Source organism: Canis lupus, chromosome 31 (assembly GCF_048164855.1).
Source record: "Canis lupus baileyi chromosome 31, mCanLup2.hap1, whole genome shotgun sequence".
Classification (NCBI taxonomy): domain Eukaryota; kingdom Metazoa; phylum Chordata; class Mammalia; order Carnivora; family Canidae; genus Canis; species Canis lupus.
In genome coordinates this window covers 20,189,130-20,203,654 of record NC_132868.1, presented here as the reverse complement: position 1 = coordinate 20,203,654, position 14,525 = coordinate 20,189,130, and the positions used below count along the sequence as shown (strand labels likewise).

The 14,525-nt window shown below is 38.4% G+C and overlaps 1 pseudogene; it reads left to right on the top strand.

The window, feature by feature from the left end:
• Window positions 1–457: 457 nt before the first annotated feature.
• LOC140622347 (small ribosomal subunit protein eS1 pseudogene) lies at window positions 458–13,781 on the top strand (annotated as a pseudogene).
• Window positions 13,782–14,525: the final 744 nt, after the last annotated feature.

Genomic DNA, 14,525 nt, shown 5'->3' with positions numbered 1-14,525 from the left:
AACTGGAACAGAATCCCACAAGTAGAAATCTGTGAAAGCACTAGTTCCCCCAGGAAAAACTAACCAGACCCTAACCTAGGATTTTATCAGAGCCTAGTGACCCACAGAAGAGAAATCTTCAACTCCAGCCTCTTCTAGCCTTCTGTTGTTGGAGGTGGGGGGGGGGGGCGGTTGTGGGGTAGGGGAACTCAGAAGCACTTGTGAAGTTTACAGTGCAGAGGTACAGACATGCTAAAAGATTGAGACCTAATCCCGGGACTATAGACCACTTTCTTCCACCCACATTACTAAAGGCCTACACCAATCCTTTTTCATTCATGTCTGGCTATCAAAAAAATTAGAAGGGCCAAACCCACAGTTTAAAGAGCTAATAAGCATCAGAACCAGACTCAGATATGGCTGGGATGTTAGAATTAACAGTGAATTAAAACAACTGATTAATATGCTAAGGGCTATAATGGACAAAGTAGACCTCATACAGGAACAGATAAGCAAGGTAAACAGAAAACTTCTAAGAATCAAAAAAATGCTAGAGATCAAAAACACTAACAGAAATGAAGATCTTTAATGAGACAGGATATTGCTGAAGAAAGAATCTGAGCTTAAGGAATGCTCCCATAGAAACTGCCAAAACTGAAATGCAAAGAGAAAAAAAAACCCAATAGAACGAACTATCCAAGAGCTATGAGACAACTACAAAAGGCATAACTTACATGGAACAGTAACCAAAAAAGAAAAGAACACAGAAATACTTCTGAAACAATAATAGCTGAGAATTTCACCCATATTCATATCAGATTGCTGTAGACTGTGTCCCTCCCCCCAATTCATGTTGAAACCTAATCAATGACCTGTTATTTGGAGGTAATTAGATCATAAGGATGGGATTGGTTCCCTTATAAAAGAGAGCCCAGGGGCGCCTGGGTGGCTCAGTTGGTTAAGCGTGTGCCTTCGGCTTGGGTCATGATCCCAGGATCCTGGGATAGAGCCCTGCCTCAGGCTCCCTGCTCAGTGGGGGAGTCTACTTCTCCCCCTCCCTCCGCCTCTCTCCCTGTCTTGTGCACGCGCTCTCTCTCTCGAATAAATAAGTAAACCTTAAAAATAAATTAAAGCCCAGAGAGCTCCCCTAGCTCTTTGTACTATGTCAGCACACAGCAAAAAGACACAACTATCTATGAATCAGGAAGTGGATCCTCTGCATCTGCCAGTGTCTTGATCTTGGATTACCAGCCTCAATGACTGTGAGAAATGCATTTCTATAGTTTATAATCCACCTAATTTATGATACTCTTATACCAACCAAAACAGACACCAAAGTACAGATCCAAGAAAACTAGATTACACCAAACAGAATAAATGCCAAACAAACACCCCTAAACAATAACAACCAAATTATACCTAGGCCTATCATTTTCCAACTATAGATAATCAAAGATGGAGGAAAAATTCCTGAAAGAAGCCAGAGGAAAAACCTTACCTATAGCGTAGCAAACCATTACATCTCAATTTTCAGAAATGATTAAACCAAGGAGAGCAATGTGAAATGTTCAAAATATTGAGAGGGGCACCTGGGTGTCTCAAGTCAGTTAACCCTCCAACTCTTGATTTCGGCTCAGGTCATGATCTCAGGGTCGTGGGATTGAGTCCTCTGTCAGGCTCCACACTAAGCATGGAGCCTGCTTGAGATTCTCCCTCTCCTGCCACCCTGCCTCCAGCTCATGTGCAATGGCTTGCTTGCTCTCTCAAAAAAATTTTTAAATAAAATTTAAAAATAAAATACTAAGGAAAAAAAGCTACCAACTTAGAATTCTGTACCTCGTGAAAGTGTCCTTCAAAAGTGAAGGAGAAATACTCTCAGGTTAAAAAAAAATTGAGGGCGTGCATTTGTTGCCTTCCAAGAAATGTTAAAAGAAGCTCTTTAGAAAGAAGGAAAATAATATAGAAAGAAGGAAAATAATATAGATCAGAAACTCAGATCTACATAAAAGAAGAATAACGAAGAATTAAGTGAAAATAAACTTTTTTCTTATTCTTAACTGACCTAACAGTTTGTTCAAAATAATGCCAACAGTGCTATTTAACTATTTGAGTATGTGTGCTTTCACATATGCTTATAAAGTGAAATGAATGACAGCAATGATGTAAGAGATGGGAGAGAGGAATTCAAACTTTCTTATTAAAAAGTACTCCCAGGCAGCCCTGGTGGCTCAGTGGTTTAGCGCCACCTTCAGTCTGGGGCATGATCCTGGAGACCTGGGATTGGGTCCTGCATCAGGCTCCCTGCATGGAGCCTGCTTCTCCCTCTGCCTGTGTCTCTGCCTCTCTCCCTCTCTCTCTCTCTCTCTCTGTCTCTCATGAATAAATAAATAATCTTTGAAAATAAAATAAAATAAAATGTACTCCCACTAGTGGCAAAGCAGTGTAGTGTTATTTGGAAGTGGATTTGTATTAGTTGTAAATGTCTACTACAAGCTCTCGGACAACAATTAAAAAAAATTTTTAACTATAACTGATTAAGTAAGGACAAAGTGGAATTATAAAGTGCTAAACTAAAAAGCACAGGAGACAAACATAATGGAAGACAAAAATAGTACAAATAGCAACATATAGAAAATGGTAGAGATTAACCCAACTACATCAATAATCACCTTGACTATCAATGATACAAACACACAAAAGAGATTGTCAGAATTGATAAAAAAATAACCCAACTATATGTTGTCTACAATAAACCCACTTTAAATATAAAGACACAGGGATGCCTGGGTGGTTCAGTCAGTTAAGCATCCAACGTTTGATTTTGACTCAGGTCAAGATCTCATAGTCCTGGGATCAAGCCCTGTGTCAGGCCCAGAGTAGAGTCAGCTTGAGATTTCCCTCTCTCTCTCTCTCTCTCCCCACCCCATGCCCCTCCCCTCACTCACACTCTCTCCCTCTAAAATAAATAAAAAATTTAAAAATAGAAAGACACATATATACATATAAAAAATAAGTAGATGAAGAAAAATATACCATGCTAATACTAACAGAAAGCGGGGAGGTGGGTGGGGGGGATGGGGTGACTGGGTGACAGGCACTGAGGAGGGCACTTGATGGAATGAGCACTGGGTGTTATACTGTATGTTGGCAAATTGAACTTCAATAAGAACAAATATTTAAAAAAAAGCAAAAAACAAAACTTAAGGTCATAATAAACACATTTTTTTTAAGGTTGTATTTTTAAGTAATCTCTACCCCAACCATGGGGCTTGAATTTACAACTCTGAGATCAAAAGTCACATGCTCTACTGACTGAACCAGCCAGGTGCCTCTAAGCATTGTTTTTTTTAAGGTAATGTCCATGAATTTTCTTCCTGAAAAAATTACTATTTTCTCTTTGTAATTTGTTGTAATACACTGTGAGACTATATAAATATACTGTTTCTCACTACAAAAAAAAGTAGTTATATTAACTTCAGACAGCTGACTTCAGAGTAAGTAAAGTTATCAGAGTTTAAAAAGAGATACTACATAATCATAACAATCATAATCATAAAGGGGTCAATTCTTCAAGAAGATAAAACAATCCTCAGTGTATGCACCTAACAGAGCATCAAAATATGTGAAGCAAAAACTGATAGAACTGCAAGGAGAAATAGATGTCTCCAATAGTAGAGCTGGAGAGTTCAACTCCCCTCTATCAGAAATGGACGGACCAAGCAAGCAGAAAATCAGTAAGGTCATAGTTGAACTCAACAATACTATCAATAAACTGGATATAATGGACACCTGTGTAGACCAGCAGAAAACATATTCTCAAACTCACATGGAATATTCACCTAGATGGACCACATGTGGGCCATAAGACAAATGTAAACAAGTTTTTAAATATGGAAATCAGGGAAATCAGGGTGGCTCAGTGGTTGAGCAGCTGCCTTTGGCTCAGGGCGTTATAGCTGCCTTTGGCTCAGGGCGTTATCCAGGAGTCCTGGGTTGAGTTCCCTGCAGGGAGCCTGCTTCTCCCTCTGCCTATATCTCTGCCTCTCTCTCTGTGTCTCTCATGAATAAATAAAGGAAATCTTTAAAAAAGAAGGAAATCATACAATGCCTGCTCAGACTAAAACAGAATTAAACTAGAAATCAATAACAGACAACTGGAAAAGCCTCAAATAATTGGGAGGTCAGACAACACACTTCTAAATAACACGTCAAAGAAGAAATTTCAAGAGAAATTTAACAATATTTTTAACTAAATGGAAAAAAACCCCACAACTTACCCAACTTGAGTGATGCAGTGAAAGCAATGCTTAAAGAATATTTTTAGTATTGACTACAAATATTAGGAAGAAAGGTGTAAAATCAGTCATCTAAACCTCCACCTTAGGAAATTAGGAAAAGAGAGCAAATTAAATGCAAAAGAAACAGAAGAAAATAAATAATTATTAAAATTAGGGCAAAAGCCAATAAAGTTGAAGGTAAGAATTCAAAAGAAAATCAGTGAAAACAAAGCTAGTACTTTAAAAAGATTAATAAAATTGATAAACTAGTGAGGCTAAGGAAGAAAAGAGAGAGGACACAAATTACTAATATCAGAAATGAAGGGGCAGCCCAGGTGGCTCAGCGGTTTGGCACCGCCTTTAGCTCAGGGTCTGATCCTGGAAACCTGGGATCGAGTCCCATGTCGGGCTCCCTGCATGGAGCCTACTTCTCCTGCCTGTGTCTCTGCCTCTCTCTCCCTGTGTCTCTCATGAATAAATAAATAAAATCTTTTAAAAAAAAAATGAAGAAAGGGTCCTTGCCTCAGATCCCATGGACATTTACGTGATAATAAAGTACCATGGGGATGCCTGGGTGGCACAGTAGTAGTTGAGCATCTGCCTTCAGCTCAGGGCGTGATCCCGGGGTCCTGGAATTGAGTCCCACATCGGGCTCCTTGCAAGAAGCCTGCTTCTCTCTGTCCATGTCTCTGCCTCTCTTTTTCTGTGCGTCTCTCATAAGTAAATAAATAAAATCTTTAAAAAAAAGTACTATGAACAACTCTATGCCCACAGATTTGACAAACTAGATGAAATGGACCAATTTCTTGAAAGACACAATCTACTAAAACTCCTACAAGAAGAAATGGACAATTTGAATGACCTGATATCTATTAAAGAAATTAAATCAGTAATGAATAATCTTCCAAAAATGCACCAAATCCAGATGGATTACTGGTAGATTCTATGAAACATTTAAGGAAGAATTTAATGCCAATTCTCTTTAGTGTCTTAAAAGATAGAAGCAGAGGGAAAACTTTCTAACTTATTCTAGGAGGAGAGCATTGTCCTAAAACCAAAACCAGAAAAAAACATTACAAGAAAACTACAAACCAATACCTCATGAACATAATATAAAAATATTAGCAAATCTAGTCCAACAATGTATACAAAGAATTTTACAGCATGACTAAGTGGGATTTATCCGAGTTGCAAGACTAATTCAACATTTAAATATCAATTAATGTAACCCATCACATCCACATGGTAAAAAAGAATAATCACAGAATCATATCTACAGATACAGAAAAAGCATCAACAAAATCTAGCATCCATTAATGATAAAACTTAGTAAACGGAGGTGCCTGGCTAGCTTAGTCAGTGGAGCATGTGACTCTTGATCTTGGGGTTGTCAGTTTGAGACCCATATGTGGTATGGAGTTTACTTAAAATTAAAAGTTTAAAAGAAAAAAAAAAGCTCTCAGTAGACTAAGAATGAAAGGGAATTTTCCCTGCTTGATAATCTACAAAAAAACCCAAAACCCTACAGCTGACATCCATCACACTTTAGTGAGAAACTAGAAAGCTTTACCACTAAGATCAAGAACAGATGCCATTCCTTTTCAGTATCATCCTGGAAGTCATAGGATGTCCTAGGCAATGACACAAGAAATGAAATTTAAAAATATACAGACTGAGAAAAAAGGAATAAGACTGCCTTTACTCATAAGGGACATGATTGTCTATGTAGAAAAGCTTAAAGAATCTACAAAAAAAGTAAAAATAAAAAACTGGAATTAACAATTCTAGCAACATTGTAGGATTCAAGGTTAATAAATAAAACTCTGTTGTTTTCCTATATATCAGCAATTAACAAAGAATTTGAAATTAAAAATAATGTCATGTACACTAACAAGAAAATGAAATAATTAGGTATAAATCTAACAAATTATATAGAAGACATATGAGGAAAACAAAGAAACTCTGGTCAATAAAATCCCAAGAATACTAAATAAATAAAGAGGTATTTATCATGGATAGGAAGACTCAATATTGTCAAACTGTTGGTTATTTCCAACTTGATCCAATACAATAGAGATCTTTGAGAGTTATTTTGTGGATACTGACACACTGATTCTAAAGTTGATATGGAGAGTCAAAAGAACCAGAATGATCAACAAAATATTGAAGGAAAAAACAAAGTTGGACTTCAAGACATTCTAAAAGCTACAGTAATCCAAAGTAATATTAGAGAAAGAACAAATAGATCAACAAAAGAGAATAGAGAGCCCAAAAATAGACTCATATAAATATAGTTAACTGATCTTTAACAAAGGAGTAGAAGCAATACATAGGAGAAAAGATGGTCTTCTCAATAAATCATGCTGGAATAACTGAACATCTACATGCAAAAAGTGGGGGAAAGGGAATGTAGACACAGTCCTTACACCTTTTACAACAATTAAGTCAAATTGGGTTAGAGACCTAAATGTAAAATACAAAACTATAAAACTCCTAGAAGATATCATAGGAGAATACCTAGATGATCCTGGATATGGTGATGATTCTTCAGCTATAACACCAAAGGAACAATCCATGAAAGAAATAATTGATAAGATTTCATTAAATTTAAAAACTTCTACTTTATGAAAATCTCAAGAGAATGAGAAGACAAGCTACAGACTGGGAGAAAATATTTGTAAAAGATATATTTGCTAAAGGACTGTTATCCAAAATATACAAATAACTTCTTTTTTTAAAGATTTATTTATTTGTTCATGATAGACAGACAGAGAAAGAGAGAGAGAGAGAGAGAGGGAGAGAGGCAGAGACACAGGCAAAGGGAGAAGCAGGCTCCATGCCAGGAGCTGATGTGGGACTCGATCCCAGGACTCCAGGATCGCACCCTGGTCCAAAGGCAGGTGCTAAACTGCTGAGCCACCCAGGGATCCCCCAAATAACTTCTTTTTTACAAGTAAACTCTACACCCAATGTGGGGATCAAACTTATAACCTCAAGATCAACAGTCCCATGCTCCAATGACTGAGCCAGCTAGGCACTCCTGCAAAGAGCTCTTGAAATTCAGCAATACAAAAATGAACAACCTGTTTAAAACATGAACCAAAGACTTTAGGAGACATCTTCACCAAAGAGATACACAGAAGGTAAATGAGCATATGAAAAAATGCCCTACGTCATGTCACCAGGATATGCAAAATGAAACTACGGTGTGATGATACCTCTTAAAATGTCTCAAATCCAAAACCTGACAATATCAAATGCTGATGAAAATGTGAAGCAATAGGAATTCTCATTCACTACTGGTGGGAAGGCAAAATTGTTTAGCCACTTTGGAAAACAGTATGGCAGCTTCTTGGAAAACTAAACATACTCTTACCATATGATCCAGCACACTCCTTGGTCTCTTTACCCAAAGAAGTTGAAAATTTAGGGGCCCCTGGGTGGCTGAGTCTTTTGAGTATCTGCATTCAGCTCAGGTCATGATCTCAGGGCCCCAGGATTGAGTCCTGTGTCGGGTTCCCTGCTCACCAAGGAGTCTCTTTCTTCCTCTCCTTCTGCTCCTCCTCCTGCTTGCATGTGTGCTCTAAGTAAAATCTTAAAAAAAAAAAAGAAGTTGAAAATTTACATCCGCACAAAAGCCTGCACACAGATGTTTATAACAGCCTGATTCATAATTGCCAAAACTTAGAGTCAACCAAGATGTTCCTCATTGGGTGAATGGATCAACTATGGTACATCCAGAAAACAGAATATTATTCAGCACTAAAACAGCCAACTTATCAAGTGCTGAAAAGATATGAAAGAAATTTAAATGAATATTACTAAGTGAAAGCAGCCAATTTGAAAAGTCTACATAACTATATGATTCCAACTATATGACATTCTGGAAAAGGCAAAACTGTGGAGACACTAAAAATGTCAGTGATAGCCAGGGGCTCGGGGTGGGGGAGAAGGATGAATGGGCTGAGCACAAAGGAGTTTTATGCAGTGGAAGTATGCCGTATGACATTGTAATGATGAATACATGACTACACATTTTTCTAGACCCACAGAATGGACAACAGGAACAGTGAATCCTAATATAAACTGAGGACTTTGGTGATTATGATGTTTCAATGTAGGTTTATCAGTTGTAACAAATACACCACTCTGGTAGGGGATGTTGATAATGGGAGAGGCTATGCATGTGTGGGCTCACTGGGTATGTAGGAAATCTTTGTACTTTCCTCTTAATTTTGCTGTGAACCTAAAATGTCCCTAAAGAATTAAGGTCTTAAAAAATAAAGTCTTTCTTTTTATAAAGATTTTATTTATGTATTTGAGAGAGAGAGCAAGAATGAGTAAGGAAGAGCACGAGTGGGGGAGGGGCAGAAGAAGAGGGACAAGCTCTCCGTTGGGCCAGGGAACCCAGCGTGGGGGTGGATCTCTGGACTGTGAGATCATGACCAGAGCCAAAGGCAGATGCTTAACTGACAGAGCAACCCAGGTGCCCCCCAAAAATAAGGTCTTAAAAGAAAAAGTTAGACTTATACACAACCCAACAATTCCATTCCTTGTTATTTATCCGAGGTATCTGAAAACATATGATCATACAAAAACTTATACATGAATGTTCATAGTAGCACTATTCATAACAGCCAAAAAGTAAAAACAATCCAAGTGATCCTTCAACTCTTGGATGGTTAAATGTGATATGTCCATATAGTAGAATATTATTTGGCAGTAATACAAGGAATGGAATATTGTTACAGGCTACCACATAGATGATTCTTCTATATATTTTGCTAAATGAAAAAGCCAATCAAAAAAGAACATATGTTGTATGATTTAATTTATATAAAATGTCCAGGACAGACAATTTTATATACAGAGAAAGTAGTACATTAGTGTTTTTCTAGGGCTGGGCATTTGCAGGAGGAATAGGGAATGACTGGTAGTAGGTTTGGTAGTAGGTTTCCTTTAAGGATGACGAAAATATTCAAAAACAGATTGTGGTGATGGTTGCATAACTTTGTGAATATACTAACGGTGTTGAATTGCACTTTAAGTGGATAAATTTTATCTTTATAAAGCTGTTAAATTCTAGTCACCAAAAGGCAGTATTAAGAGTGAAAAAGGCAAGTCATTCTGACAGTGTTGCCACATCTGATGGAGAACTTTTTTTTTAAAGATTTTATTTATTTATTCATGAGAGACACAGAGAGAGAGGCAGAGACACAGGCAGAGGGAGAAGCAGGCTGCCTGTGGGAAGCCCAACGTGAGACTCGATCCCGGGACCCCAGGATCACGCCCTGGGCCAAAGGCAGACGCTCAACCACTGAGCCACCCGGGTGCCCCTGACGGAGAACTTTTACCAGAATATGTAGAAAAGGGCAGACAACCTTTGGAAGCCAGCTCCCCAAACAATCCCCACTGGTCTTTTCTTCCTGATTTTTACACCCTTGTCTAGTTAGTTCTCTCACATGCTGAGCTAGACAGACTTCTGCAACCAAGAGTGTTACACACATGACAAAATATAACTTCAAAAGCTAGGTCAGAAAAGACATGGAAGCTTCTGCCTTCCTCTCACCTGGGTCACTTGCTCTGGGCAAAGCCAGCAGCAATGTTGTGAGAAATGTCAAGCCACCCTAGGAAGAGTCCCCATGGCAAGGAACTGTGGCCTCCTGCCAACAGGCAGCACCAAGTGGCCAGCCATGTAAGTAAGCCATCTTGGAAGTGGATCTCCAATCCTACTCAAGCCTGAGGATGACTGCAGCCCTAGTTAACCTGTTGACTACAACTTCATAAAACAAACAAACAAACAAACAAAACAAAAAAACAAAAAAAAAAAACAAGCCAGAAGCACCCATCTAAGCCATACCAGGTTTCCTGACGCACAAAAACCAAGATGAAAAATGTTTACTGGGGTTTTAAGCCAGTATTTCTTGAAGGTAACTATTACTCAGAACAGATAATATACAACCCAATTTTCTAAAAAATGGACAAAATCTTCAACAGACATTTCATGTAGAAAAGAAAAAAAGAAAAAAAGATAAGGGAGTGTCTAGGTGGCACAGTCAGGTGTCCGACTCCTGATTTCATCTTAGGTCATGATCTCAGGGTTGTGGGATGGAGCCCTGCATCTCTGTACTCAGCAGGGAGCCTGCCTGGGATTCTTTCTCCATCTCCCTCTGCCCTTCCCACTTGTGCTCGCTCTCTCGCTCTCTCTCTCTCTCAAGTAAATAAAGAAATCTTTAAAAAGTTTTACTTAATAAGACAAAAAGGATATGCAGGGATGCCTGGCCAGCTCAGTCAGCAGTATGTACAACACTTGATTTTAGGGTTATGAGTTCGAGCCCCACATTTGGTGTAAACATAACTTAAAAATAAAATGCTTTTTTAAAAAGTATATGCAAATAGCTAATAAGCTTAGCAGGGAAGTTCATATTAAAGCTGCAATGAAATATTGCTATATACCAACTAGAATGACAAATTTTAAGAGTGACAATAACAAGTGTTGATGAGGATATGGAACAACTAGAACTTTCATATGTTGCAGGCAGAAATTTACACTGGTACAGCCACTTTGAAAAACTATTTGACAATACATCTTAATGCTAAGTATTTATAAACCTTAAGACTTAGTAATTTCACTCCTGAATTTATACCCCTGAAAACTGAGTAGCTTACATCTATAATAAACATGTACAGGAATACTCTTAGTAGATTTATTCATAATAGATCCAAACTGGCGACAACTCAAAGGTCTTTTCTTTTTAAAGATTTTATTTATTTATTCATGAGAGACAGAGAGAGAGAGAGAGAGAGGCCGAAGGCAGACGCTCAACCACTGAGCCACCCAGGTGCCTAACCCAAACATCTTTCAACAGGAAAGTAATAAATAAACTGTGGTATACTTATACAATGGAATACTATACAACAACAAAATAATTAACAACTGCTACATTGATTACATGGATGAATCAAACTGCTTTAATATTGTTGAATGTAATAAGCCAGACACAGAAGAGGACACACTGTATGACTCCACCGATATGAAGCTGAAAACCAATAAAACAAACTGTTGTTGATAGAAATTTAAAAAGTGATTACTTCTGGGACGTCTGGGTGGCTCAGTGGTTGAGCGTCTGACTTCAGCTCAGGGTGTGATTCTGGGGTCCTGAGATCCAGTCCCGCATCGGGCTCCCCACAGGGAACCTGCTTCTCCCTCTGCTTGTGTCTCTGCCTCCCCCTCTCTGTGTCTCTCATGAATAAATAAATAAAGTCTTTGAAAAAAAAAGAGTGGTTACTTCTTAGGAGGTTATATTGCTTGGAAAGGGTCATGAGGGAGCTTTTTGTGTTACTAGAATATTCTATATCTTTTTTTTTTTTTTTTAGAATATTCTGTATCTTGATCTGGGTGTGGTTACAGGACTGTAATCAGTTGGAAATTCATCAAGTTGTATAACCAAATTCTATATACATTTCAATAATCAATACCTCAATTAAAAAGTTAAACTAAAATGGAGGGATTTATATAAAACACAAGCCATATAAAGAACAGAAGAAAATACTTAAAAATTATCATTAACAGGGACGCCTGGGTGGCTCAGCGGTTGAGCACCTGCCTTCGGCCCAGGGCGTGATCCTGGAGTCCCGGGATGGAGTCCCACGTCGGGTTCCCTGCATGGAGCCTGCTTCTCCCTCTGCCTCTGCCTGTCTGTCCCTCTCTCTCTCTCTCTGTGTGTGTCTCTCATGAATAAATAAATAAAATCTTTTTAAAAATAATATATCTAAAAAAATTACCATTAACAACATCTGAGTAGTAAGATAAAATATTATAGCTATGAATAAGAGTATATTACACCTAAAACTAAGAACAATTAGATAACAAGATAGAACTCTTCAAAAATTAAAGACATGATCGGTAGAATAGAAGTTCAATAAACAGTTGAAAGATAAAGAAAACTCCCAGAAAGCATAATACGAAAATCAAAGAGGTGGAAAGCACGAGTGATAAGAAGAAATTAAGAGTATTCCAAGAGATGGAGAATAATAGAATTTGCTGTGAGACCAGAGAATATGGGGGGGGGGTAGATTTATTTAAGATAGAATACAAATAAATTTCCCAGAACTGAAGTAATAATTCTCTATATTGAAAATGCCCATTGAGTACCTGGCACACAAATCCATGTCATAAACGTTAAAGTATGCTGAAGAAAATCATAAAAGCATGGAATGCAACAGAGGAGATGGAAGGAGAGCAGCAGAGGAGAGGAGAGAGACAGAAATAGGGAGAACACAGGTCTCATTTGAAGAACCAGATAATGGGGCACGTGGCTGGCTCAGTCTGTAGAGCATGTAACTCTTGATCTCCAGGTCAGGAGTTTGAGTCCCACATGGGGCATAGAAATTATTTAAAAATAATTTTCAAAAAGCCCTAGACAACCAGATAATAGAATCAGAATAGGGACACCTGAGTGGCTCAGTGGTTGAGCATCTACCTTCCACTCAGGGCGTGATCCTGGAGTCCTGGGATCGAGTCCCAGATTAGGCTCCTCGCAGGGAGCCTGCTTCTCCCTCTGCCTATGCCTCTGCCTCTCCCTCTCTATCTCTCATGAATAAATAAATAAATCTTTTAAAAAGATCAGAATAGCAGGGGACTTTTCAAGATCAATACAGGATGTTAGAAAAGAGTGGAGAAATGCCTTTAAAATTCTGAGGAGCCTTTTAGCTCCCAGAGCAGCGCCTTGGTGGTCGGCAAGAACAAGTGCCTTACGAAAGGTGGCAAAAAGGGAGCCAAGAAGAAAGTGGTTGATCCATTTTCTAAGAAAGATTGGTATTATGTGAAAGCACCAGCTATATTCAATATAAGAAATATTGGAAAAACACTAGTCACAAGAACTCAAGGAACCAAAATTGCATCTGATGGTCTCAAGGGTCGCGTTTTTGAAGTTAGCCTTGCTGATCTGCAGAATGATGAAGTTACATTTATGAAATTCAAGCTAATCACTGAGGATGTGCAGGGCAAAAATTGCCTGACTAATTTCTATGGCATGGATCTTACCCATGACAAAATGTGCTCCATGGTCAAAAAATGGCAGACCATGACTGAAGCTCATGTTGATGTAAAGACTACCGATGGCTATTTGCTTCATCTATTTTGTGTTGGTTTTACTAAAAAATGCAATAATCAGATTCAGAAGACCTCTTATGCTCAGCACCAACAGGTCCGCCAAATCTGGAAAAAGATGATGGAAATCATGACCTGAGAGGTGCAGACAAATGATTTGAAAGAAGTAGTCAATAAATTGATTCCAGACAGCATTGGAAAAGATATAGAGAAAGCTTGTCAGTCTATTTATCCACTCCATGATGTCTTTGTTAGAAAAGTAAAAATGCTGAAGAAACCCAAGTTTGAATTGGGAAAACTTATGGAGCTTCATGGTGAAGTTAGTAGTTCTGGTAAAGCTACGGGGGATTAGACTGGTGCTAAAAGTTGAACAAGCTGATGGATATGAACCACCAGTCCAAGAATCTGTTTAAAATTCATACATTTAATGGTGACAAATAAAAACATATTTGTGATGTTTAAAAAAATAAAATAAAATAAAATTCTGAGGAAAAATTATTTTCAACCTAAAATTCTATAGTCACTCGAACTTAAGTATGAGGATTGAATAAAAATATTTCCAAGCATGCAAAGACTCTCCTTCTTCGAAAAAAAAAATATTTATTTTCTGGGGCACCTCATTAGCTCAGGCGGTGGGACATGCAATTCTTGATCTTGGGGTTTTGAGTTTGAGCCCCATGTTGGGTTAAGATTACTTTAAAAAATAAAAATCTGGGCAGCCCCGGTGGTGCAGCGGTTTAGTGCTGCCTGCAGCCCAGGGTGCGATCCTGGAGACCTGGGATAGAGTCCCACATCAGGCTCCTTGCATGGAGCCTGCTTCTCCCTCTGCCTGTGTCTCTGCCCTCCCCCCTCCCCTGTGTTTCTCATGAATAAATAAATAATTCTTAAAAAAAAAAAGAAGTCTTCACTTAAGAGAAATAAAAATAAAAATCTTTAAATGTATATGTAGTTCCTACATGATTTTTTTATTAAAATATTTTACTTATTTGTTCATGAGAGACACACACACACAGAGAGAGAGAGAGAGAGAGAGAGAGGCAGAGACACAGGCAGAGGGAGAAGTAGGCTCCATGCAGGGAGCCCGACGTGGGACCCGATCCCAGGACTCCAGGATCATGCCCTGGGCTGAAGGCAGGCACAAAACCACTGAGCCACCC